The sequence below is a fragment of the Onychomys torridus genome, chromosome 3 (assembly GCF_903995425.1).
Source record: "Onychomys torridus chromosome 3, mOncTor1.1, whole genome shotgun sequence".
Lineage (NCBI taxonomy): Eukaryota > Metazoa > Chordata > Mammalia > Rodentia > Cricetidae > Onychomys > Onychomys torridus.
The window spans coordinates 103,699,396-103,724,885 of record NC_050445.1 but is presented as its reverse complement, the minus strand read 5'-3'; the positions used below and the strand labels follow the sequence as shown (position 1 = coordinate 103,724,885).

Sequence of the window (25,490 nt, the reverse complement as noted above, 5' to 3'; positions counted from 1 at the left end):
GAATGAACAAGTGACTGGACCATGTCTTCCACAGAGTTACACAGAGCAAAGCCCCGGGTACTAGTAGGTCAGCATCCCTCTTGCCGTCCTTTGGAACTGGAAGTGACCGTGAGACAGGCGGCTTGAAAGCCTCAGACCAATGCTTGAAAAAGTATAGGTGGTGGGTGTGGAGAGACGACTCGGTGGCTAAGTGTGCTGGCTGCTCTTCCAGAGGACCTGGGTCGAGTTCCCGCACCCACATAGCAGCACCCACAACCATTTGTCACTAGAGTTTCAGAGAATGTGATGCCCTCTTCTGGCCTCCACAGGCACTGCATGCATGTGGTGCATAGATCCAGGCAAACACTCACGCACACTAAATAAATAAATCTAGCAGGGGTGGTGGTGGTGGCGCACGCCTTTAATCCCAGCACTCGGGAGGCAGAGGCAGGTGGATCTCTGTGAGTTCAAAGCCAGCCTGGTCTACAGAGTGAGATCCAGGAAAGGTGCAAAGCTACACAGAGAAACCCTGTCTCTAATAATAATAATAATAATAATAATAATAATAATAATAATAATAATAATAAATCATCTGAAAGAAGTCTTAAAGAAAAAGAAAAGAAATATCTGTTATGAGAGCAATCAGAGTTAGATGGTGTGGGTGGAGCAAGGAACTAAGCGCCCCCCACCACCACCATGCCCCCACACTGTCACTCACCTACAGACACTAGATAATGCCCCTTCCTGGGCCTCTTATGTTCTCTTTGTAAAAAGGGTGCCTGTGCCCCAGCTGTGACTAACACCTTGCCCTGCTCTGTGCCCATATCAGCCACATCCCTGGGAATTTTCTTGGGGGGTCTAGGCATTAGGAGCTAGACCCTCCTCTTTGGGGACAGGAGTGGAGCAGGGATATCATTGTGATGTTCATCTGTAAAGTGAAAGCTCGTGTGCCCACCAGGCTGGAACCATAAGTAGCCACTGCCATCCTTTCCCATCCCCACCCCTCAGTTATAGATGTAACAGCTCCTAAAGGCAGAAATGAATAAGGGGAGTCCCAGCCGGCGGAGGAACTGGTCTGTGTGCCAAGTTCAGCCCAGGACCCAGGGAATTGACTCTGGAGTTAGGATCAAAACTCATCTGGCTGTGTGACCTCGGGCAAGTGGCTTAACCTTTCTGTGCTTCAGTCTCCCCCTTTGTCTGAATGGTCATTGCAGAGAAAAGACAAGCTTACTTGAACCATGTTCTTCAAACTAGGTCCCGTGCACAGTTGGTGATCTCAAACCTCAACCGTTCCAATTTGAGGATGCGGGTGCTGCTTGTCCATGTCACACAGTGACATCCCTGCTCCATTCCTGTCCCCAAAGAGAAGGGTCTCACAACACCTTCAGGAGAGAGTGGCTCAGGTCACGGAGGCATGATGGGAAGAGTTCTGTGGTCGGGTGTGAGGGTACACGTCTGTGATCCCAGCACTTGGAAGGGAAAAGCAGGAGGGGCCTGAATTCAGGGTCAGCCTGGGCTACATGGAAGGACCCTGTCTGAGAGGGGCGGGTTCTGGAGCAGGGCTGGGCCTCCCTCTGAGGCATAAGTGGTATGGGGAGGTGCTATAAATATGAGAGGCAGGGGCTTTCTAACTAGGCCAAGAATGTGTGTTAGTCATTGAGGTCAGGACGCTGTGGTGGTGCTTGGTTGGAAAAGGCTTATAGGGAGTTGCTATCCTCGGGTGCAGAGGTAGCCAAGACCTGAGGCTGGGGAGGGGGACTGTGTCAAGGTGACCCCATACTGCCCTCATGCCCAAAGCCATCCCCTCTATACCGGCAGTCCTTAGGAGATCCTCCTGTCTCTTCTGGCCTCTGAAAAATCTCTCCACAGCCCAAATCAGCTCCAGGAAACCCACCCTCCAGCCAGGGTCTCAACCAAGGTTCCCAAGGGACAGACAGGATGTCATCCTATCCGTGAACAGTGTATCTGTCCTGTTTTAATAACATACTAGGCAAGCAAGGCTTATTATAAAACAGTCATCCCCTGAGATCTGAGAGGGGTGGACCCTGGAGCCCCCAAGGCTGCTGAAACCATGGTAAAAATTGTGCAAATGATAGCAGCCTTGTGGAACCTACACACACCCTCTCCACATGCTTCAGATGGATTCTATTATGACTTATAACACCCAAGACATCCATCTGTCGTGTAAATAATTCCCAGCACAGATGCATTTCTTAAGCTATTTCCAATCACATTTGGTGTCCAATCACTGAGGTGTGGGGATCCGAGGATACTGAAGGCCAGCCACACTTAGTTTTGGTAAAGGAATTGTTTCAAAGACAAATGTTGAATCATATACTGTGTTAGTCAGCTTTCCGTCACTACAACCAAATACTTCACACAATCACTTTAGGAGGCAACAGAGTTTGGGGCTCATGGTCTTGGGGGTGTCAATCTGTGTTGGAATGGCCATTTGCTTCAGGCCTGTCCCCGGTAAGATGGCAGATTTCTGCGAGAGCCTGTGATAGCTAAGCAAAATCTTCAGTGCCAGTCAGCCAAAGGAAGTGGGGAAGGGCACATCCCCTCCAAGGGCACTCCCTCAAGGACCTCCCACAAGCCCCTACTTTCTAAGTGGTCTGCCACCACCCAGTAGTGGCACCCTGGAAACCAAGCATTTGGGGCCATGAACTATCACAAGACTAAATAACCTATAGGATGCAAAACCTCACTGCTGATGTTGGGGGGGAGGGTCTGCTGTGGGGTGGTGCCCTCTCTAGGTGTCTTCTGTGAGTGCCAACCCAACCCCACATACCTTCTTCTTGTGACTGCTGCTAGTCATGCCTTCCCCTCTTCCAGTGTGCACTGCCCCATGACATCACCCACTGTGGGGCTTTGTTTAGTTAGTGGGTTTGTTCTTGTTTTTTGATGCTGCAATCAGCAAAAGAAAGCTGGGGCTAGAACCCGGGGCCCTGCACATTTTACCAGCACTCTCTCACTGAGCCGAACACAGCCTAGCCATGATACTGACTTGCCCCTCTGCCCCCACCCAACTGCCACATTGCAAAGCAAGACTTGGGGCCCTCTGTGTCCTGCCTAGTGGGCCCTACTTGGAGCCAAAAGCAGGCTGGGAGGGGACACCCTGTGTATACTCTGGGACCATGTGGCTCAGCATCCCTGTATCAGAAGGGCAGTAATCTCTTCCCTACTTGTCTTGAGTTCCCTCCACCTGATGCATTCCAAGCTGTCACCAGTACTCCACAGACAGTGGCTCTGAGTGTCACCTTCATCTGCACCATTGGTATTATCAGGGTCCAAGGGACATTCATAGTGTAAGCCCAGGGTTGAAGCCTGGGCTTCTCCCTCGCCTTCCTCAACTCCTCCATGGCCGTGACCACAGCCAGGGTGAGGAAAGCCAAGGCCATGTGAAGCAGGTGGGTGGGAGGTCTGGCTTCATGGAGGAAGATGCAATCCTGACCCTTGTAGCTGCCTCAGGTAGGCGGAGCAGGCATGCCCTTTGTCGATTGCTGTTTTTAGCAAAGCAGGCAAGGAGTAACAGAACCCTACATGGAAGCTGACTATAAATGACATTCTGGTGGTGGTGGTGGTGGTGGTGGGTTTCCCCAAACATCTTAAATTGTCTGTAGAATCCAGCCTTGCCCTTCAAAGTAACCCAGCAGTGCTATGGAGTGACCTCCACCCAGGCCCAGCTGTCAGATCTCTCAAGGGGAGATCCGTGCGGTTCTGCAAGAATGAGAACACCTCACCACATTTTAGATGTTTTTATTATATCTGTGTATGTATTTTTGTGTGTGCGTGTGTGTGTGCGCGTGTGCGTGTGCGTGTGCGTGTGCGTGTGTGTGTGTGTGTGTGTGTGTGTGTGTGTGTGTGTAGGCCAAGGACAACTTGCAGGAGTCGATTCCTTCCATGTGGTTACAGGGATTAAACTCACATTCAACATCATGTTTAGCAGCAGGTGCCTATATCCTTCAGTCATCTAGCCAGCCCCTCACCTCCATTTTGCAGATGATGAAACAGAGAAAGACAGTGGTCAGAAGGGAGGCCTGTGCACAGAACTCAGAAGAGCCCATGGGTAGCTCCATCTCCCTGTTACACTCCTGCTCTGAGAGGCAGCCTTCACCAGTGCCACACAGGAAGGCTCCAGATCAGAACTCATTCCAGGACGAGCATGCTTGTGGACCATAGGAAAGGCACCGAGGCAAGGAGATACCAAGACAGTGAGTTTCTCATGGAGTGGGAACGCTGGAGAATTTAGAGAAGGGGCCCTCAGTGCTCCAGAGGCAGAGAGGGCTGGGGCAAAGGATTTGGGTCCAGGGACAAATCAAGGAAAGGGGAGAAAAGAGGGAGAGAGAGGCCTTCACTGTGGATGTAGGGTGATCCCTCACTGATGTTACATGGAATCTTTGGACAGAGAGGCAACCATCAGGAAGCAAAGCGGCAATCCTCCAACTGCCATCAGAGCCCACGGCTGGGGCAAATGGAAGGGACATGTCTAGGAGATGGTCAGCCCCGGCTGTCACACACTGCTGGTACCTGTGTGCAGGCAGCTCTTGGGAAAGTAGATGTCATCCTTGTAGGGTTCACTCTTACCTGGACAGGGCCTAAGTTGCCAGTGAGGTCACAGGCAGGCACTGCAAGCAATTCCAGGGCTCCAGTGGGCAAGGCTGCCTCCAAGTCACGTCATGCAAGGCACAGGTGCTTGTGCCCCCAGAGAAGGGAGTTGTGGATAATTTCTCAAAGAAATTTGTGCTTGCCACACCTAACAAGGATGATATTCTAGACCTTGTCTCAGTTCATTCCCAGGGTAGACTCTAAGGTGGATTTTCCTGTCACTCAACCGATAAAGAAATAGGGCTCAGAAAGGTACAATGACTTGCCTAGGGTCACACAGCCGGAGCAAGGCAGAGTTCAGATTGAGCTGGGCTCTGCACACGCCAATGACGATGCTCTAGGTTAGAACTCTTGGCCTCCAGCCAGCACTGTTCTGGGAATTGGGTTGGAGCTAGGTGCTCCTTAGGGGCTGATGTGTTGGTTCTTCTAAGGGGCAGCAGCTGAGTGCTTTCGCCAAGTCATGGAAGAGATGGTTTCCAGCTATGTGGTAAGGCTCAACAGTGCTTGAGGTACCCCGGGAAAGGGAAGAGAACGATTCACCTACTCCAGGACAGAGGCATCCCTCAGCACTTCCTCCGGATTTCCAGACTCCCTCCCTTCTCTCTTTCTTTGTAACCAAGCCATCTATAAGCTCTACTTTCAGAAGATAGCCCCCATACCATTAGGTATATAGTAGGTGCTTAATTAATGCTGAAGCACAAAGAAGTGCCAAGTTCAGATTCTATCTAATTTGGTTTGAAATCAAAGACCATCTACCATACGAGTTGAAGATGTCACCTTGGCAGAGTAGAGATGAAGACACTAGCTGGATTTTTTTCTGAACACCTATTATATACCACATGTAAGCACACAGCTCACTCATGCCTCCTAGTGCTCCCATAACCTCAGGCATTGTTCCCACTTGGCTGATGTAAGAACTGAGATTCAAACTAGCTCAGCAACCATCTCTCAGCCACCCAGACCTAAGAAGCAGAGGTGGGGTTCAGCCCCAATCCCCATGACTCCTAAACCCCACTCCTCTGTATCCCCAAGAAAGACACAGTGCCTTGAGGCAGCCATCCCTGTTGGAAAGATCCTTCCATGTTCTTCTTGCATCAAATCTTTGTCACAGGGATGCCAGGCCTGGGGGTCTGGGGGATAAAGTCAGAATGCCATAGATGTTCCCAAGTCTGTCCCATCCTGCTGACTGCTGGTCCAGGGTTCTTTCCTGCCACCTGGGCTGCCTGCTGTGGGCTGGTGGTGACAGTGGCCTGCACTCAGGTAGAATGTCGTGGCCTCACTAGTGCTGATCTCCTAGGAGAGCCTCAGCTAGTAAAGATGAGCTCCAAGCAAGGTGCCCTCACAGGGTGATGGGGTTTCTTCATGGGCCAGAAGGCTGGAGTAGACGCTATACCCGATCCCTGGCTTTGTGGTGCATGTCTCAGGGCCCCTGCTTGGCCTCAGACTCCCAGGATGTAAGAGGGAAAGACTGGGCTGGGTGGAGGGCAGGGCAGTGTGTCCATGTGAGCTAGCTCAAGACAGCTCTCACAGGAATGCCCAGCAGCCTCTGGGGAGGGTGTATAAGGCCTGGTAGGGACAGCATAAAGAAACCTGTTAGCTCCATCAATATCAACCAGAATAGCTCCCAAGGGCAGCCAGTTCATGAGGCCCAGCTCTGACCCCTCTCCCTGCCTTTTTCTGTTTCCTCCTTGCTCCCCAAGGCCACCTTCCGAGAACCAAACCTCCCCCAGACCTATAGCAGGGAGATGAGTCAGGAGTCACTCAGCCCACATCCTATCTATGCCTACCAGCTGGGCAGCTCCACACTAGTGCTCTCTGAGCCCCTGTCTGATCATCTGTATAATGGGGTGGCACTCACACTGTCTTGAAGGGCCCAGGGAAGCTTTCAATGCATCCTCGTGTGAGAAGGTCCTAGGGTAACCTGGGTGGACAGTGATGCTTCCCACCAAGCCATCTCTCAGTCACACTAAGCAACTGTCCTGGTTTCCCTGAGACTGGTATCAGCAGGGCCACCACGGAGGCCAGTCCAGACCCTGTTAGGGGACATTGTGCCCTGACTAGTGAGTCCTATTCACAACTCAATTCCTACCACACATTCAGGTCTCCCACAGTCTATCCTCCTCCACATTCTGGGCATGGTCACTGGTATTTCCAATGTTCTCCACGGACCCCTTTCACTCACTGAGAAGCTAGCAGGGTTGAACACGAGGGGGCTGCCAGAGAAGACAGCAGGTTACCCATAGCAGCACAGATCCCAGCCTCATTTTTCTCTGGGAGTCTTCCCAGGATAAAGACAGGCATCTGTAGAGTGGTCACAAGGCCGCCCCATGCCATTCCCCTCCCCTCCAGCCCTCTTTTTCCCATTCCTCAGAATTTCATGGCACTCTCCAGCCTCAGGGCCTTTGTACAGGCTGCTCCTGTTGCCGGGTACACCCAGCCCCCAGGTTAGCCTCCAGATCCTGTTTAGTCACAGCCCTGCTGGGAAGCCACTGAGTCCTTCTGCCCTCACTACAAGGTCTGATGCTGTGTGAACACTCATGTCCTGGCTCACTCTCCCAAGAGCGTACCCCAAGGTTCTCCAACCTCCTGTGTTCTCCACACCAGGCAAATTTCCAGCAGCTGGGAAGCAGATGCTGATGGATACTGAGTCCATGAGCTGATAGAGAAGTGTACTTGTCATTTGGAAAGAAACCTGAGACCAGAGAGGTGGAGGGCTTGTCCAGCCCTGTGCTCTAGTGCCCACTTGAGCTCCCTGGTCATCTTAGGGTACCATGGATGTCTGAGAGACAAATGAGCTCCCTAGAAGTCCCGAGAATATCTGAATGGCAGGGAAGGGCTGTAGTGGCTGTTGCAGCCCCAGACTGAGCCTGTGGAGCCAGCTATAAGATGGAAGACTCTGGGAAGGGTCTAATTTTTGGTTCTGGTTCCACCTATGGAAACCTGGGCTTGGAGTTCCCACACTCCACCCTGCTTCTCTACCGGTAAAATGAGGCACTACTCTATACACAGGGGCTCTGTGTGTGTGTGTATTGTGTGTGCATGTGAGTGTGTGCATGCACATGTGTGTACATATGTCTGTGTAAGTATGTGTGGAAGCATGCACGTTAGTACTCAGGAAAGCACCAAAGAGAGGTCACTATGCAACCATCATCCAACCAGACACCCAAGGGGCTGCCCTTTGCCCTGATTGCTCACCTGTGGGTCTGTGACACTCAGAAGTTGGCTCTTCCCATCTCACCTGTTACCCCTCTGCCTTGTCCTCTCCAGGGAGCCCCAGTCCCTCCCAGGTTCCACAGCCTCCTCAGTGTGGGAGAGCAGAGCGATCCCAGACGAGGAAGGCAGTGCTGTGTTCCAATCCTCCACTCTGTGGCACACAGCTGTGTGCCTCTGAGCAAGCCACACACCCTCTGTGGGCTTGTTTCCTCACCTCCAGGTTGAGGAGTGATAGTACCAAATGCTTCCGGGATAGTGATGAGCAATACATGACAATTCATGTGTTGTGAACCAACAGAAAGGGCCTGACAAAAGCCCAGTTCCTCTCCTCCTCCTCCTCCTCCTGCCATCACAAGACTCATCACCTCCACCCTGTCTGTGCACATACACTCCAGTAACCAGAGACCCCAGCATGGAGCCTTCCAGTCAGTGAGAGCTGAAGGCTTGATTTGCTGAACCACCCAGAGAAATGACTTTGTGATCTGTGGCGTGTGGCTGACGGGACTTTCAGGGACAACAGCTCTAGCTTCCTGTCCCAGTTAAGGCATCTCTAGACAAGGGCACACCAGTGAAGTCGGGAGTTCCCCTTTATCCCTTCCAAAGTCGGTATGCCAAGGGAACCCCACTCATTGGCCAGCTTCCTACACTAGAAGCCCCAGTCCAAAGACCATTTTGAGAGCCACCAAGAAGGGCAAACATCAGACCTCTTCCAGGGACTGCATTCAACAAACTTGCACTCCCTGATTCAATCAATATATGTTGAGGCTTTGTGTCCATTGCCAGGAATGCCATAGGCAAATGAGACCCAGGTTCCCGTCCCCAGAAGTCCATCAGCATGATGAACATATGTGCATAGGAAGATCGGCTGATGGGGAAGAAAAATCTGGAAAGCCCTCATAAAGGAGGACTGCTGGAGAGGAGTCTGAAAGATGAGTAGAAATTCTTCAGGCAGGGGGTGGGAAAGATGAGTTTGGGGAGCAGAGAGGTGGGGTATGGATTCAGAGGATAATGAGAGTGTTGGAGCAGGGCTGCAGGGGTGGGCTGGACAAGTAGAGTTTTCAGCAGAACAGGAGCAAGGTCATAAGGCAGGGTGGATGGTGGGGAAGTGACTGTGCCCACTGACAAGGTGCCGGCCTAAGGGGAGCATGAAGGAGATTGTTTCTGGCCTGAGACACTTCATCCATGTAATCCTCAGGGTCCTCTATCCCCAGCTCTGCGGTATTTGCTCCTCTGACCTTGGCTCCATTGCTTTGTGAGCGCCAAGCCCAGGAGGTCTGGGATTCCCTTCTCAGATGTCAGGCGGGTCACAGGCACACATCTGCCACTGATGTAAGAAGCAGGGCTGACAGCTTCTGCCCGTGACCAGAAGGAAAACCCAGCTCCCTTCCCATGCCCACCTTGGTGAAGTCCCTGGGCTGGGCTTGCCTGGGCAGTACTCTTTGGTTCCCAGTGTCCCCGTCTCTGTGATTCTCACTCATTGATCTAGCCCACTCTGCCTCAGTTTCCTTATCTGTAAATTAGAATTACAGGGAGGGCCCGCCTCCCTGGGTTTCACAGCAAGGGTGTTGTACCACCGAAGGCCTGATGGTGAAGAGGTTGTCAATAGCCATGCGTGGCAGTCACTGGGGATCACCAGCAGCAAGACCCACACCTTCCCATTGAGGGATCTAAAGGCAAAAGTCAGGAACTGGGGGTTCAGGAGGGAGCCCAGCTTCCTCCTGCAGAAGTGTCTTAGAATGTCCTCTGCCAGGAATGGGGGATGGAAGAGACCCAGCATGTCACATTTTCATAGGGTATTTTTCAGAGAACTCCAAGCCCTATGTGTTCAGTCTCTTACTAACACCTATTATTCTTCCCTCGATGGGCACCACTGCCCTGTAGCTAGTACTACTCTATCGATGAGCCAGCTGAGACCCAGGAAGTTTGAGTTGCTTGCCCAAGGTCACCTCAAAGACAAAAGAGTGAGCTCCAGAGACAGATGGCTGCAGGGGCCTGGGGCTAGTGGTGGGGGTACAGAGTAGGTGTGGGTGCTGGTGCAGCTGAGGAGATCTTGGAAGAACTAAGCCACGTTTGCTCTTGGGATACACACTCTGATCCACTCAGAGGCAACAACTGCAGAGTCCCTGGCTGTTGACTCAGACTTAAGAGGCCTTTGGTAGGGTCAGAGGGTAAGGCCTAGGACCAGTGGGACACATGTGGGTTCTGGCTTGGCTCTGCCTTCTGCCTCTACTTCTAATATTGGGTAAAATGGGAAGGGTCCCTTACGTAGTTGTAGAGGTCAGATGCCGGCAGGGAAAGGGCTTGGGAGGGAACTTCTCTCCTAGGATACAGACACTCTTGGTGACAGTGGCCATGTGCCTCAGGGGTACCCCCTATCTCTCCTTGGAAAGCCAGTGACCCAGGCAGGGGACCACTGGCTTCTGACTCCAGCAGACTGATCTTGGCAAAGTGGCTCTCTCCATCCAGCCCTTGCCCTGGCCCTAGGTCCCTCCCCAGTATAGCTAACCAAACCCAGGAGTCATCTGCTATTTTCCCGTCCTTCTTACTCCACGCCCCTGCCCTGTCCCTGACCCTCAGACCAGGTCTACCATAAGCCAACTTAGGCTAGATGAAAACCTGTTGGTGACACTCCCAGCTGGCCACCTACCCATGTGCCCTATTCCCCGTGGGTGGCCCTGACCTGTCACGTCCAACCTTTCCAGGGTTGCAACATAAGTGCCTTGTTTGTCTGATTGCCCAATGCCCCAACTTGCCCAGACCCCTGACCCCTAATGCATCCTGGAAGGGCAACACAGTAACCTAGAAGTAGCCACAGCCAGGAGAGGAGGCCCAAGGTCCAGGGCTGGGACAAGCAGATGTCTGTGGCCACCTCCCACCCTCAAGGACATCATTAGGCAAAGCATTTATAGCTTTTCCCTTGGAGCCTCAGCCTGTGCCACTGTGGGAGGTCCGATTCCCAAGGGTTTTGCTGGGTCTGGTACTTGGTGGGTCAAAATCACACAGCAGTGATTCAGTCGAGCCTTTATTACATCTATAACATGCTGCCACCTAGCATATGGGGCTCTAGGGAGCCATCTGATGCAGACACAGCCCAGTGAGAGGCACAGACCTGTAGACTGGCACAGCATGGTGTGGTCAAAGATGAGACTGGGATGAGCTAACTGAACATGTTGAAGTAGGTAGGATTGTCTGGTAAAGGGGAAGATGAGTATGGCTTTGCAGGGTGAGCCGAAATTCATGGGCCTAGAAGCCACTGGGATGCAGACTCAGAGACAGAAGGATACAGAGCCTGGCTTGCCAGGGAGGTGGTCCATTTCTATTGGGTGCTGGTCTTAGACTCAAAGAAGAAAAATCTGTAACTGATTGAGAGTTGGAGCTCTTGATATCTGTGAGTGAAGCCAACATATCTCCATGGAGGTCACTGGGCAGGCAGGATGAGTACTGGGGGCCCTGGCAGGCACACCCACTATCTATTACCTGTAAGCAGCCTGGGCTTGGGCCTACGGACCTCAATCACAAGGGCAGTTTATCCAGACAGCTGTGGAGCTTTGCCCTGACAGCCATACCCAGCCTTCTCCTCTCAGTGTTCACAGTAGCCCCCAGGGTGCAAGGACCCGTGGTTTCCTGATCTGCAGATGGCTCTGTACCTGACACAGGAAGGGACATAGTGGGGAAATGGGTGGCTCCCAACTGCCTCCCCGCCTCCGGGTTCTCTGTTGACCAGGGAAAGTGGCTTACCCCAGAGACAGAGAGGCATGATAGTGAACGCACACAGTGAGCTGGCAGAGGCTTCTCACCTGCTGCCCTCTGGGCCCACCTCCCTGGGCCAAGACCCAATGTGTTCTCTAGGCCCTGGTGGGGGCAAGGGTGGCCTCTAGCCTTCCAGCCTGGCCCTTGGTCCTGGAGTGAGGATACACAGGGACAGTGCTGACTTGGAAGTTTACCCAAGGTGTGACCAGTAGAATGTCCCCAGGAAGGGTAGGGTTAAGGAGGAAGCAGAGATGAGGCTGTTTTGAGGGGTCCTAGCCCTGACCTATTGACATGAGGCAAGAGTCCTTCTGATGGGGCTCTAGGCTGTCCAGTGTGAACCTCAGGAAGGGGTCATCCCTGAGTCACATTCTTGTTCCATGCCTGGGCATCCTTAGCATCTGGCCCCCACCCCACCCCTGTACACACACACACACACAAACACACACACACGCAGATCTCTGCTTGGCCAGGGTAGATAGGACCCTATGATCAGTCTGGAGAGTCAAAGAGTAGTGTGGTGTGACCTTGCTCCGGGGCCCTGTCTTGGGCTCTGCTCTGGCTCGCTCCCTCCTCAGCCCCTCTGCGTGGCAGGTTCTGATTTTGGTGCAGTGCAGACTTTCAGCTTAACGAGACAAATTGATATTCTGTGCCAGCCGGGGATGGAGCAGCAACAGGACTCTCAGAAAGGCGGGCAGCTCCTAGGTGGGCAGAGGTGGGGGTAGAGGGAGGCAGCAGCTTTCGTCTGGAACTGACTCTAGGGGCACCCCCCCTGCCCCTCCTGCACCCATTCAGGCTGGTATGTGCTCCAACACACTGGCCTTGAAGGTCCTTCTATAGGCCATGCCCTCTTCCAATCAGGATGCCACTGGGGTATGCAGAGACATGTTCATGGGGTGAGGGGGAGAATAATGGGGGGAAAGTGAAAACTTCTCATCCAATGAGACCCCCTCACCTGGCTGCTAGGGCCCTGGTCCCTGGTTTAGAGCCCAGGTTCCCTCTGGAATTAAGAGTCCACAGGTCTGCCTACCCTGTGAGGAGATGAAGCAGGAGGGAGTGAGCTGCTGGATGGGGGAGTCCATCCCTGCGGACTCCAAAATGGAATCACTCTGAAGTCCCTAGAAGTGGTTAGCCTCCAGTACGGTTACCCCCAACTCATCACAGATACCCAGGCAGAGAGTGGGAAGAATGTGCTAACACTCCAGCAGAGAAATGGCCTCTTCAAGAGTTCTCCTGATTAGGCCTATCCCCACCCCTGGGGCAGGTGGGCACACCCGGGGAGGGTGTGAGGCTGCAGAGGAGTGTAGGTAACAGCAGGCAGCTGGCTGGGGAGTCTGCTCCATAGACCCTGTCACCCTAGGCGCATTTAGGTATGCCCCCTTGTGCAGTCTTCGCCCCCAGGTATAGAGGCATTCTGTCAGCGTCTGGGGAGGCTGGAACCCCCACCCTCTCTAACAAAGTAGGAAGTGACTTGGGGAAGGCATATGAAAGCAGCGCCTCCTCCTTTGCTCTCACCACCCCCCTGCTCGTCTGGGGCTGGGCCCTGACCTCCCCTCCGCGTGCCCTTGACACGGCCTCCTGCGCGAGGGGAGCGGGCCTCTCCCCGGGGCTCTGCGGGCGGCCGCCGATGCGTCCCACGGGAGCGATGCCCAGCGCCGGCGCTCCCGGGCGCGGGATGGTTCGGTCCGCGCTCGCGCCCCTCCCCCGGCGGCCGCGCCCCCCCAGCCTCGGGCGCGATGGTACAGTCTGCGCAGGGACCGGCGCGCGGGCTGGGCTCCGCGCGGCGCCAGCTGCCGCACCGCGATTACGGGCTGCCCGCCTGGAACCCGAGCCGATCGCTGGCGATTGCCTTAGCCAAGTAAGTAACCGGCATCTCTCCCCTCACCCAAGCATGAGAAAATAAAAAATAAAAGCGCCCGGCTCCGCTCTCCCCTTCCTCCCTCACCTATTTGATTTGATTTGATTGCATTTGCCGTTTTTTTTTTCCCCTAGTGCTGATGGTGGCGGCGGGAAGAGGGGGGTGGTAGGAGCTTGGCTTGTTTATCTGGAGGCAGCTGGGGATGCTTGGGGCTGAGGGGCAGTCCAGGGTGAGGGGCTGGGTGGAGGCTGAAGACAGGAGCAGGGAGCCCCGCAGAAGGGAATGCAGGGTCTCAGGTGGATGCTGGTGGCTTCCAGACCGGCAGATGCCCCCAGGATGTTATGCAAGGGCCAGTGGTGGCAGCCGGTCAGCAGGAACACCAGTCTCCTCCTGATCCTGGTCCCTGGAAGACAGAGAGTACTGGAAGGTGTCCCGGGAAAGAGGCGAGGGGAGGGAGGTCCCTTTGATGGTGGGCTGCTGTGTACAGGGATCCACTGGATGAGGAGAGCTAGGCATGGGGTGGCAGGGACGTGTCCCAAGCCCCCTAGATGGCATACAGGGGCAGGAGTGGGTGGGCAGGCCATTTTGCAGCAGTCATGCTAGATGGAAGTGGAGTTGGCCCTTTCAGCCCGGAAGCCCAGCTCCTCACTAGCCTGCTAGCCTAGGTGGCCCCTCTGAGTACTGAGACACCTGGGGCTCCTCCCTGCCTCCCTAAAGGATCTGGACTTTCTCTCTCGGGTGGGCAGGTGCTGACAGACACCCCCTTTAAGCCAAGTAGCTGACCTCTGCTCCACATACTGAGTGGTGAGGGTACCCTGCAGCTGGCCGACCCCCATCAGGGGAGCCCCCCTTAGAGGCTGAGCCTGGCTCGACCTTCAGAAGGGTAAGTGAGTAGGCCAGCCACCAGCATTGCTGAGGGTAGAGGGTCTCATTGTGACGCTGAGTCCCAGCAGTGTGGAAGGGGCTCCCCTCCACTGGGCATGGCTCTCCACATCACTAGGAGGAGGCAGAGCTGACGTTTGGGGCATTTCCCAGAGCACTGGTTGCCATCCGGAGAAATTCTCTTTTGACGTGTGCAGTAGGAGGGGGCTTGGAGCGCAGGCCTCTGAGCTTGGGGCTTCTGCCTGGTAACTTCCTTGAAGGAGCAGTAGCAAGGAGGGGCTGCGGTTTGGGGAGTCCGCAGGAGGAGGGGGACACCAACACAGGGAGGATGCTGACGGCCTTCCATTTAACTACCTTCACAACCCAGTCCATTTGCGTGAGGGTGCATGAATGTGCAGGGATTCACTCCAGTGTGCATGGGCCAATAGAGAACCCATAAGTAGTGCATCATACGTGTTCAGATCATACATGTAAACACACAATGCCTGTACTAACAGATGCACCATAGCCCCTGCACACACAGCACACATCCCTGGCTTCCTAGGACCCTGGGCTGAATGCAGTATGAACACCCCAGCGAGTGTAGCCTGCCCCAACATGCATGCAGCCCTTGCACACACAGGGACCTGCAGCAGCTACCATGATGTACTATGTACCCATGTGAGGGCTGCCCCAGGGGTGCAGGGGACAGATGCACTGTCAACACAGCACCCTGGCACGTGCCCACAGGTGAATGCCAGTGGCACACATTAAAACAGCAGCGGACATGGCGGCTGCACCTCTGCAGACCCTGGTCACCCTCTCAGCTTCAGGAAGCAAAGGTGGCCCTATGAGCTCTCCCAGAGGCCCCTGGGGGACTGACTGTGAGGCCAGAAGGACACTGGATCCTGAGTGGCCACCTAAGCTTCCTGAAGGCCCGAGGGGAGGGTCAGCCCACGTTCCTGGGGAGCTGTGATTGGGCTGAACAAGGCCATCTGTGGTGATTGATGGTCTGCAGAGAAGGCTGCCTGGAGTTGGAAAGGAGACAGAGGAGGGGTGGGTGCAGCCGCTGCCCATTGGTCAGACCACCTGCAGCCCAGAAAGCCCACCAGGCCTTTCTGGAACCAAGAAGCCAGCCCATTGGTATGTGGCCTCTGAGAGCTGAGTCCCAGGGATTCCTTCAGTGGCCTCCAAGTCCTCTCCAGTTGAGGGCACAAAAGCTGTCTATGATTCGGTGTGCAGAGTCTAAGACACCCATCCCTCCACAGCCTGCCCCCCACTCCTCTCACTCAGCCTTAATGGGAACCCTAGTAAATGTCACACCAGCTGGCATCCACAGAGCTCTTTGCCCCATGTACATTGCTTTTGTGCAACTATCCTAATGCCCCTGTGTCTCGGGTGAGAAACAAGAAGCCACCACCCAAGGTCACGCAGCTGGAACTACTGGCACTTCCTTGTGAGCTATCTAGCCCCTCTAGGATGAGGTCAGGCCCAGTTGGAGTACCACAGGACAGAAACCTGAGAGGTGATAGGCAGGCTGTCCCCAGCCTGGGTGACTTTCTGTCTCTGCTGTGTCAAGAGCCGGGAAGGCCCTCCTGGGAAGCAGCAGTGGCCCATGTGGACCCTGAGTGTCCCCATGTGTTGCCTCCAGGTTGAGAGGAAGGGTACCTGAGACTGCTCCTGGCTACCTGTGTGGCCTTGGCTTCACTGCTGCAGCCCTCGGCCCTGAGTCTCCTCACCTGTGGCCAGGTTTCCCGTCACCGTCCCCTCCCCCCCATCCTGCAGCTGTGTGAGTGCCAGGGCACTGTCATAGGCTGTGTGCAAAGAAACAGTTGGTATCAGGATCTTCAGGCAGGATAAGGGCCAAGTCCAAGGTCAGAAGAAGAAAGGAAGGGAGGAAGGGAGAGGAGGGGCTGCAGGGTCTCTAGCCTTGATGGCCAGAGGTAGGGTGGGGGAGGTCCCATGGCTGTCCCCTTTCTTCATCATTCAGGAGGTCTGGGCTACTGTTCCAAGTGCTTCAGAATCTGATCCTTTCACCTGTACCCCAGGAGCTCAAGGGAACTGGGGGAAGGCTTGGGAAACTAGGTGGGCCTGGACGTCACGCTGAAAATCGGTCTTGGGAAAATGGCACCTTCTGTCTTAAATTTTGTTTCTCTATAATTGGAGGTGGGGTCGGGTTAAAGTGAACTATGTGGCCAGCCTATAGGAAATAGAGTCAAGGTTGAGAAACTGAAAATGCAGAATGAGGTTCCTCCCATCATCCTCAGCTCCCAGCTCAGTGTCACATACACGCATGTCATGTAGACAGTCAGATTCCCCCACCCTTACCTAGAGCACCCAGATCAGTGTGGGAGGCAGGGTGCCTCTCCAGCTTAGAATCTGGGTACCTGACCCACCCTGCTCTTCCTTGAGAACAGAATCTTGAACCTACAAAAGTTTCTTCTTCTTCTTCTTCTTCTTCTTCTTCTTCTTCTTCTTCTTCTTCTTCTTCTTCTTCTTCTTCTTCTTCTTCTTCTCCTTCTCCTCCTCCTCCTCCTCCTCCTCCTCCTCCTTCTCCTCCTCCTCCTCCTTCTCCTCCTCCTCCTCTTCCTCCTCTTCCTCCTCTTCCTTCTGTCTTCTTTCTTCTTATTCCTTCTGGGAGCCTTAGATGAGGGAGTTGTTAAGGACAGAGGCCCCTGGCAGGGACAAGGAAGGGGAGTCAGCAGGTGCTGCTGGGTTTCAGGCAGGAGGACAGAGCCTCAGGTCCCTAACTGACAGCAGAGGAATGACAGTACCCACTTATCAGGCTCACATGAGGGACACTAAAGGGACACAAGGAGCTGGGTGGGTGCGTGGTACTGCCAAGGCATCATGAGAAAGGATGAAAGTGGAATCACAGAGTGTGGATGGGAGGACCTACCACCGCTGCCACCTCTACTCGTGAGTTGCTCTGAGTCAGTGCGAGTTGTCCACACCTGTGCACTGTCCAGGACTACTGTGTGATCATAATAAGAACGGATACATGTAACAAGCTGAGGACCTGCCCTGGCGAGAGTGCTGAAACCACCCCTGGTATGCCGTAGGGAGCCCTGCGATGGAGGCTGGCAGATTTTTAAGGCCTCGTGGGCATCGCACATGAGCTGGGAATCTACAGGGCTAGAGAGCTGCAGACATGGCCACGGACCATGGTGGGGAGAGTGGCAAGGCAAGATAACAAGTTGTGGGCAGGACAGAGGTCCCCTAAGATGAAGAGGAGGTCTTGGCCCGTGAGTCAGATGAGCTGGGATTCCCTAGCCACTGGGCCCTGTTCTGTGGTGGCAGCAAACTTCAGTGTCTTTCCTTAGGCTGGTGTCTAGTGGTCTCAAGCTGATCCCTTGTGAGCGGCCACCAGAGGACAGGGCCAAGATGTGTCAAGTGGTCTTCAGGATTGATGGTGGAGGCCACAGTGGCTGTCATAACTGTAGCTCTTTCTTGGGTGCTATCACAAATTGCTACAAGCTGTATGGCTTAAACAACAGAAAGGTATTGCTATGGCCTGGAGGGCAGAAGTCTGATGTGAGGTTTGCCCAGTTGGTGCCTCCTGGAGGTGGCCAGGGAGAATCTGTCCCCACTTATCCCCTAGCTTGGAGGCATGTGGTTGGTCCCTGTTCTGTCTTCAGGCCCCTTCTCCATGCCTAGTGTCTTCTCCTATCAAGATGCTTGCCCTGTGTTTAGGTACCAAGAGTTATAACAAGCACTATGTAGAGACCCTGTTATGTTCTGAGGGTCCAGCTGGACCTGGGTGTTTATTGAATGTTTACAGCTACTAAGAACTGGCTTCTCCATCATTCTCAGCCACTTTACAGCTAAAAGAGGCAAGGGTGGAGAGGTTAAGATGGTCCCCAAGTCACACAGCAAGTGAGAGAACTGGGGTTTGAACCCACATCTTCTCTTCTACACATTTCCATAACTCTGCTGGGCACCACAGCCAGAATTCCAAAGGACAGGGGCTCCTGGGCCCCAGAAAGGGGTGCTGTATACAGAAGGAAGAGAGACCTGCCTTAGCCACAAGAGACCAGCATGCGGCAGTGTGTTGGGAGCCACAGTCCCTTCCTAAGAAGCCCCACCTGCCCCCATGTCCTCATCCTTGTGGGATCATGGTCATGAACCAACACACTGATTGGCTGCCTTGTGAGGAGCTATGCTGTGTACTCAGTATTTGGTAAATGTTTCTTCCATTTGCTGCGTGGGAGGGGATTGCTTCTTGCAAGCCACATCTTAGGGAGTTGGCTGTACCGTTCAGCTGCCTGTAGTGACACAAGTGGCTTATCCTCAGTTTGCACATTTGTGAAGTGGGCACGATACTAGTGCTCATCTTCCTTGTGGCAGAGTGGCTGTGAGGGGTAAGGGGACTCAAGTCAAATGCTCACCATGGCACCATCCTGGTGGAGCAACACATTCCATGCCTGTCAAATAGTCTGTCATGGTTTCCTTGTTGCAGCTGGCCCTCTAGGAACGTGGGTTTCCCCATCTGTGGATTCACAACAGCACAAGAGAAGCCTAAGAAATACTCAGTGGGCTTGGGAGACAGCTCAATAAAATGCCTGCTGTGCAAGCATGAGGACCCAAGTTTGTATCTCTACCATCCTCATAAAAGCCAGGTATGGTTGCTCGAAGCTGAACCCTTAGTGCCAGGGAAGCAGAGACAAGCTGATCCTAAGGGCTCACTGCCTGGCCAGTCTAGCAAGTGGGTGACTCAGGCTCAGTGAATGACCCTGTCTCAAAAGATAAACAGCGTTAGATTCCCAATGTTGACATCCAGCTCCCATATGAGTGTAGACAAGTGCACACACCTGCACACACGTGACACACATGTACACACACCACACGTTATATGCACACAGAGAAAATATTCAGGAAAAATCTTACATCTGCACTGAATATCCCAGACAGTTTTCTTATTTTTCTTCTAAATAATACACTATCAGACCTGTCTGTGAGGGACTGGATATTCTAAGTCACCTGGAGATGATTTTAAGTTTATGGAAGTGTAAAACCCAGACAGGCGACACTTGCCTGTGATCCCAGCACTGAGGAGGTAGAGGCAAGAGGATTGGGAGTTTAAGGTCATCCTTTGCTGCATACCTTGGACTACATGTCACCCTGTCTCAGCAAACAAATGACATCCACAACCAAAACAGATCTATGAGAGGATGCTTCTGAATGGTATGTGGATACCGTGGTACTGTGGGAAGACCTGAGCGTCTGGAGATTGTGGATTTGCAGGGGGTTCCTGAGGCCTAGAACCTCAAGTTTTCAAGGTTACACAGTTCCTCCTTCGTTGTGTGAGGGTGTGGTGAGGTGCTGTAGGGAAGCACTCTGCTGAGTTTCCATGGCACCAGAGAGCTTTAAATATAAACTCCAACCCAGTATTGACTGCTGTGTGGCCTTGGGCCAGGAGCTTGGCTTCTCTGAACTCAGCATTCTGTCCTATGAAAGTGGGATTGATTTCAGATATCAACTAGGAATGTGTCTGAATGGGGTCCTGCTCGAGCCTGGGTACACTGAGGGTGACCCCAGAAGGGGAGTCCTAGCCCAAGGAGGGGAAGAGCCTGCACAGCCCCGCCTCCTGTGCTTGCGGGGGAGGTGCAGGGTGGTGCAGTGGCAGAGCCTGTAGGAGGAACCACAAGTGAATGACCCCATTTTGGGTAAAGCAGCACCAGTCTCTGAAGGAGGAAGCAGATGTCCCCCGTGCCGCCTTAGAAGGCGGGATTTATAGGTGGGCTTGTCCCCACCGCCCTTGGTACCAGTCTAGGGGCTGTCTGGCTGCTCCACCTGGCTGTCAAGGACACTTTGGGCCAGAACTCAAGGGTGACCTGCAGAGCTGAGCTGTCGAACTGTGGAGGGCAGAGGGATCTGCTGGCAATCCTGGGGAGCATCCAGCCTTCCTGGGCCTTCTCAAGCTTTCATCAGGCTAGTAGATGGCACTGTGGTTAGAGGCTGCTTGAGGTCAAATCTGGGCTTGGCCACATTGGCTATGTGGCCTCCGTCTCTGTTTCTGAGTTCCCACAACTGTGCCCTGGGCAGTAAAGTGTCCACTGTACCATGGAGTCATGTCCATACAGACGGATGGTCTCTAAGATGTCACTCTGACATTTTGCCACATGGAGCAGGGGCAGCTCACTTAGGCACTTTAGCTTTATTAAACACCTGTACAGCTTAGTCTTGATACAGTTTAGAGTCAACAAAACCCAGGGAACAAGAAGAAAGGCTTAGCAGGGAGCCATTAGGTATTGGAACTAAGGAGCCTCTACATACCACTCCCCCAGGAGCCCCTGTCTCCCCCTAAAGCTGAAGAGTGTTCACCCCTCAGAGCTGCTGTTAGAATATCTTCATGCAGTTGGTGCTTAATAAATGCCAGCTCAAAACAACAAGCACCACAGTCCGGGGAGGACTGCAAAGCATGCGCTCTGAGATTCCACTGCCTGCCCCTCTGTTTGTCCTCTGTGTGACAGTCTGCTACAAGTTCCATAACTCCCCTCTGCCTTAGCTCTCCTGTCTTTGAAAAAGGGACAGCAGAAGTCTTCAATTCAAAAAATGAGGATTAATCAAATAAAAGTGAAATAATTAGGTGGAGGTGCCAGCAGCTGTCACGTCATGAGCATCTAGTGAGTTCCTTCTAACCCCATAAATAAGAGCAAAAATAAACACTGTTAACTAAGTAACAGTCATCAGGAATCCCTAAGGTCTCCGATGTTGCTTTGCTGGGGTTATGTAGCTGGCTCTCCCTGTCCAGACACCAGCCAGTGTGGACTCTTTGTGATGGAAGTCTGGGGTTTTGTGAGTCTTATAGAGGAAGGAGTTTGGCATGGGAGAAAGGGAGGAGCTGTTAGTTCAGATTGCACCAGACAGGAGGGATCTCGTCAGACAGGGTTTCCCTGCCTGTCCACCACACCAGGAGAAGCAGCAGATCTGGGCTGCACACCCTGCCCCAGGTCAGCAGAGACTGCTGACCACCCTGTCATTTCCCAGAGGGCTCCTGGCCTTGTGGAGGCTGCTAGCAGCTGCTGCAGAGTAACAGAACTCTCTCCTGAAGAGATCAGAAGCCTCAGGGCAGCCTACCTAGCTGCCAAGCAGGGATGAGCCACCAAGGGGTTGGGGGAGGGGGATACTGCAGAGACCTGGGAATGGAGTGGCTTGGCATTGACAGACAGTCCAGGCAACTCTGGACAAGTCCTTATCTAGATATTAGTTTCTCATTTTTGGAACAAAGACTTGGGCTCAGATGACTTCAAAATTCTCAAGTTCAAAGTCGCTCAGATGTTTCTGAGAGTCAAGGTCATGGGAAGGGGCAGGTGGGAGAGAAGGAGCTGGCATCTGTGCAGGGAAGGCATGTCCATCACTATGTCCCTCTCATGAGACTTAGCTGCAGACATTACTCAGGAGAAGGGGGCCAAAGTGGGAGGTATGGGCCAGGACAGGGCAGCAGCTATGACTGCAACAGTATGTGCCTTTACTTGAACCTCAGCCTCATCCTTGGGGGGCTCTGGAACATAGCCTGCACTCCAGGATGTCTCCAGACCTGTGGCTAGTACAGTGACCCTTGGTGTCCTGTATGGGAACAGTTGTGGCTGTGGCTGTGGCTGCTGTCTGAGCATCAAGATGGAAAGTGTGAGCACCCACTGGAGTGGCCGCTTTGTCCCAGTTCAGGCATCTGTGCATATAGAAAAGGCACCTGGTACTCCTGTGGGTCGGGGAATGCTGCAGAGAAGCCCCAGCTGCTGAAGGGGCCTGCTGGTATCCCACACTGTCTGCTCTCCCGTGTGTATCTGGAGCCCAGGCTGCTGGGTTGCAGTCTCCTCCCAAGTGTCTGAAGGCAGGATATTAAGAGCTCTTTAGGCCACTTCTAAATTTATCAACTTCAGTGACTCACTTCAGATGGAAGTGAGTTCCTTCTTATGCCGCCCCAGCCCTGGCTTCTGAGCTTGGAGCATCTTGGAAAAGGGAGGGACCGCAGGGTGAGAAACAAACACTGGCTGAGCACTTGGGTGTGCCAACTCTCTTGCTAGGGACTGGCTGCATCCAGGTGGCCAGTGATAACAGGGACTCTGGCCCTAAGCACCGTACGGGATTCAGACTTAGCCTGGCTGATTTGTTGGGTCCTCCTAGGCCTCCATTTTGTCAGAGCCTACAGCCCAGACTGCTCCTGTGTTCCTGCACCAGGAATGCTGTGGAATGTGGCTGGCACTGGGTTCCACAGCTGTTTCTGGGCCTTTCTTGTTCCCTGGAGACCTGGTTTTCTGATGGCTCTGAAGAAGGGGATTCTAAGCTGAGTGAAATGTTGGCATCCTTGTCCCTGGGGCTCTCCATTCTCTGAATGGGAACTGTGGGCATGGTCACCTCTACATACTCTGAAGCCTCAGAGGAACCCTATGCCCTAACCATCATGAGTATGCCTTCCAAGAGAGGCCTCAGTGACTGGATCCCGTACAGATACACAGGCATGGTCTGACAGAAGTGGGACATCTGAGCTAGGCTGTCACAGCCAAGAATAATAAAGTTGGGAACCCAGGCATCCCCCAAGCCAGATCCCTGTTCCTCTCACCCTTCCAGAACAGAATCAGAGGAGTTCAGGCCCAGAGCAGAGGCTGGAAGTCTGGGCGCTGTCCATGGTACCCAGTCACTACCTCTGAGCCCTAGACAGGCCAGACCATAGAGACAGGGTAGGATGATTCCTTCTCCAGGACACAGACAAGGTCAGTGTGTCCTTGACGCTGAATACACCCAAGGACCAAAGGCAACCCTGATCTTTTTCCTTTCCCCACCAAAGAGCAGAGTCCAGCTTTGGGGATGGAGTCTTTACAGTGTAGGCCTCAGTTAGCCACTGTTGAGAGAATCCCAGCATCACCATAGACAAGTAGTGTCCCCTGCATAAGTGACTGCTCCATGACTGTGACCACCATGGGGGGGGGGGCGTGTGTGAAGGCAAGGAGATGGCTGTGCCTGGCCCTGCCCTGTGCCCCGTAGCTATGAGACCTGTCACCACAGCTGGCAGCAGGTGTCCTTGCTTTGCAGACCCCAGGGATGTGACAGGGCTTGCTCCCATTGTGTGGCAGGGAGATGGTAAAGCTTAGATGGGTGCTGTGCCCTGGAAAGAGACTTCGGAGGGCAGCTGGGCACCATCAGAGAGGACTTTCCCTGCCAGCGGAGGTGGGGAACCCAGCACAGGACAAGGATTAAGAGCATCCCTGAGCCCAAGGGTCTAGCCTGGATTCTCCAACATGTCCGTACTATGTGACATTGAACAGGTGACTCAGTCTCTCTGTGCCTCAACTTCCTCACTTGGGAAGGATGGAGGTAACTAGAAGTGCTGATTTCCTCAGACATGAAACAGCCTAGAACAGTGCCTCACCAAAAGGGTCCTCCACACAGTCATTGCTGTTGTTATATTATTAATGAGGGTCAGAATGTCAGGGAGAGTGAGACCCTAAGTCCCTCCCCAGATCTGTCCCCCAGTCTCCTTGACAACCCCCATGCCACTAGGGTGAGCATCACTCAACGCCCATCTGGCCCATCTCCTTGTTTGGTCCTCATGACCCTTCCTCTACCAAGCAGACAGGGGAGACCAGGAGTCTTTCTTGTACCCATGCATTTGAGATTCCACAGCCCCTGCCCACCCTCCTAGCCCCACTCCACACCTCACCTTTGCACCCCATCCATCAACTGCTCATCCACCCCAGCCAGGAGTTGAGCCATCAGAGTGAGGGTGAAGGACAGTGTCCATTCATGTCATTGTGCTCCTCAATGGGAACCCCTTACCCATCTCCAACCCCTTGCCAGGTGACACCCTCCTCAGTCACCACCACCACCCCGGGGGGGCAGGCCTAGGGCCTCTAGAACTAGCCTCCAGCCCCATATTCTGGTTGCTTTCTGTTGATTTTTAGAGACTTCACTAGAATACCATTGAATGAGCATACTGGAAAAGGACAATCCTCCTTTACAGTCCCCTCACCATCCAGACACCGTATCGGCAATAGAAATCGGGTTCTTGTGCCTCTGCTGCATATTCTACAATTCTCCCATGATGCACAGGCTCAAAACCAGACTCCTCTTCACAGCCTAGAGTCTCTTTTAGGTTTGGTACTCACCCCACCCACTCACCAGCCTTCTCTCTCTTACTTTCATCCTTTTCTTTCCTCAAACTCACTTGCCTCTCCTGCCTCAGGCCCTTTGCACATGCTGCCTCCCCAGTGGAAAGCCTAGTTTTCCCTTCGATGTATATGATAGGTTTGTTCTCGTGGAACAAAGTGATGTCTCCTATTAAAGACCAGCTCTCTGGTCTGTGTGAAAGTGTTCCTCGGCCCTGCTGATATTCTCTTCCACTGCACCTGTCCCTAACATTCATCAGAGTGGACATTTGTTTCTGCTTTTATTCCCTTATTTGTCATCTGATAAGCAAACATTTGAGGGAAAGAGGCTGTCTGATCCACTCTTGTGTTTGAGGAGGCAGGTCTGCGTAAGCATTTGTGGAATGAATGAATGAATGAATGGATGAATGAATGAGCTGTGGATCAGCAGAGGTGGCACCAAATGGCCCCAGGACACTGATGTCTCTTCTCAGAAAGTTCTGGACCATCCCCGAAAATGGGCTCTGAGAGCTGCTCGTGGCTAAGGCCTCCGCCAAGCCTGAGTTCTGTCTGGTAACTCCTGTATGGCCGTGAAAGGAGCAAGCGTCCTCAGGGTTACAATCGAGTGCACGCATTCCAAGACACAAAGTGACAAGAGAAGCCGCCTGCCTCCTGTGGAACCCCTGGAAGGGAGCGGGAGAAGGAAGGACAGAGGGGATAGAAGCTGCAGCCATTGTGGGGGGGGGGGAGCAGAGGTGAGCTGGGAGGGTACTACAGAGATAAGCGTGTCTGTGGAGTCTAAGTGTGGGGAGGAACTGTCGTGGCTGGGGCCAGGGCAGGTGTCCCCAGGGAAGAAGAGCTCTCTGCATCCTGGTCTTGGACCAGTTTGTATTTTGTCCCATTGTCTATGGCACTACAGTGGACTTTTGGACTCAAAGGAGCCCTTCATGGTAGGTGTGGGGACCACACCTTCACTAAGTGACATTCCTGTCACCAGACACTTACCTGCCTCCTCCCATCTCCAGCCTTCTCTCCCTGCAGACCACACCCGCAAAGCTGTCAGTCACAGTTCAAAACCCATGAGGTGGCCAGCAAATAGCCCACAGAACCATCTGGAAACCCTACTTTCCTTTTTAAAA

At 53.4% G+C, this 25,490-nt stretch overlaps 1 protein-coding gene across 11 annotated transcripts in view; it reads left to right on the top strand.

Annotated features, from left to right (window-relative positions):
- Atp2b2 (ATPase plasma membrane Ca2+ transporting 2) overlaps nt 1-25,490 on the top strand; it is a 319,903-nt gene that overhangs the window by 145,506 nt on the left and 148,907 nt on the right. Inside the window, exon 1 of one of the 11 annotated variants that reach the window (XM_036181093.1) lies at nt 13,287-13,405. The exons of the other annotated variants lie outside the window; for them this stretch is intronic. The gene's annotated coding sequence lies outside the window, so the exon portion shown is untranslated. Of the gene's footprint in view, nt 1-13,286; nt 13,406-25,490 lie in introns of those variants that run through there. 11 annotated transcript variants of the gene reach the window in all.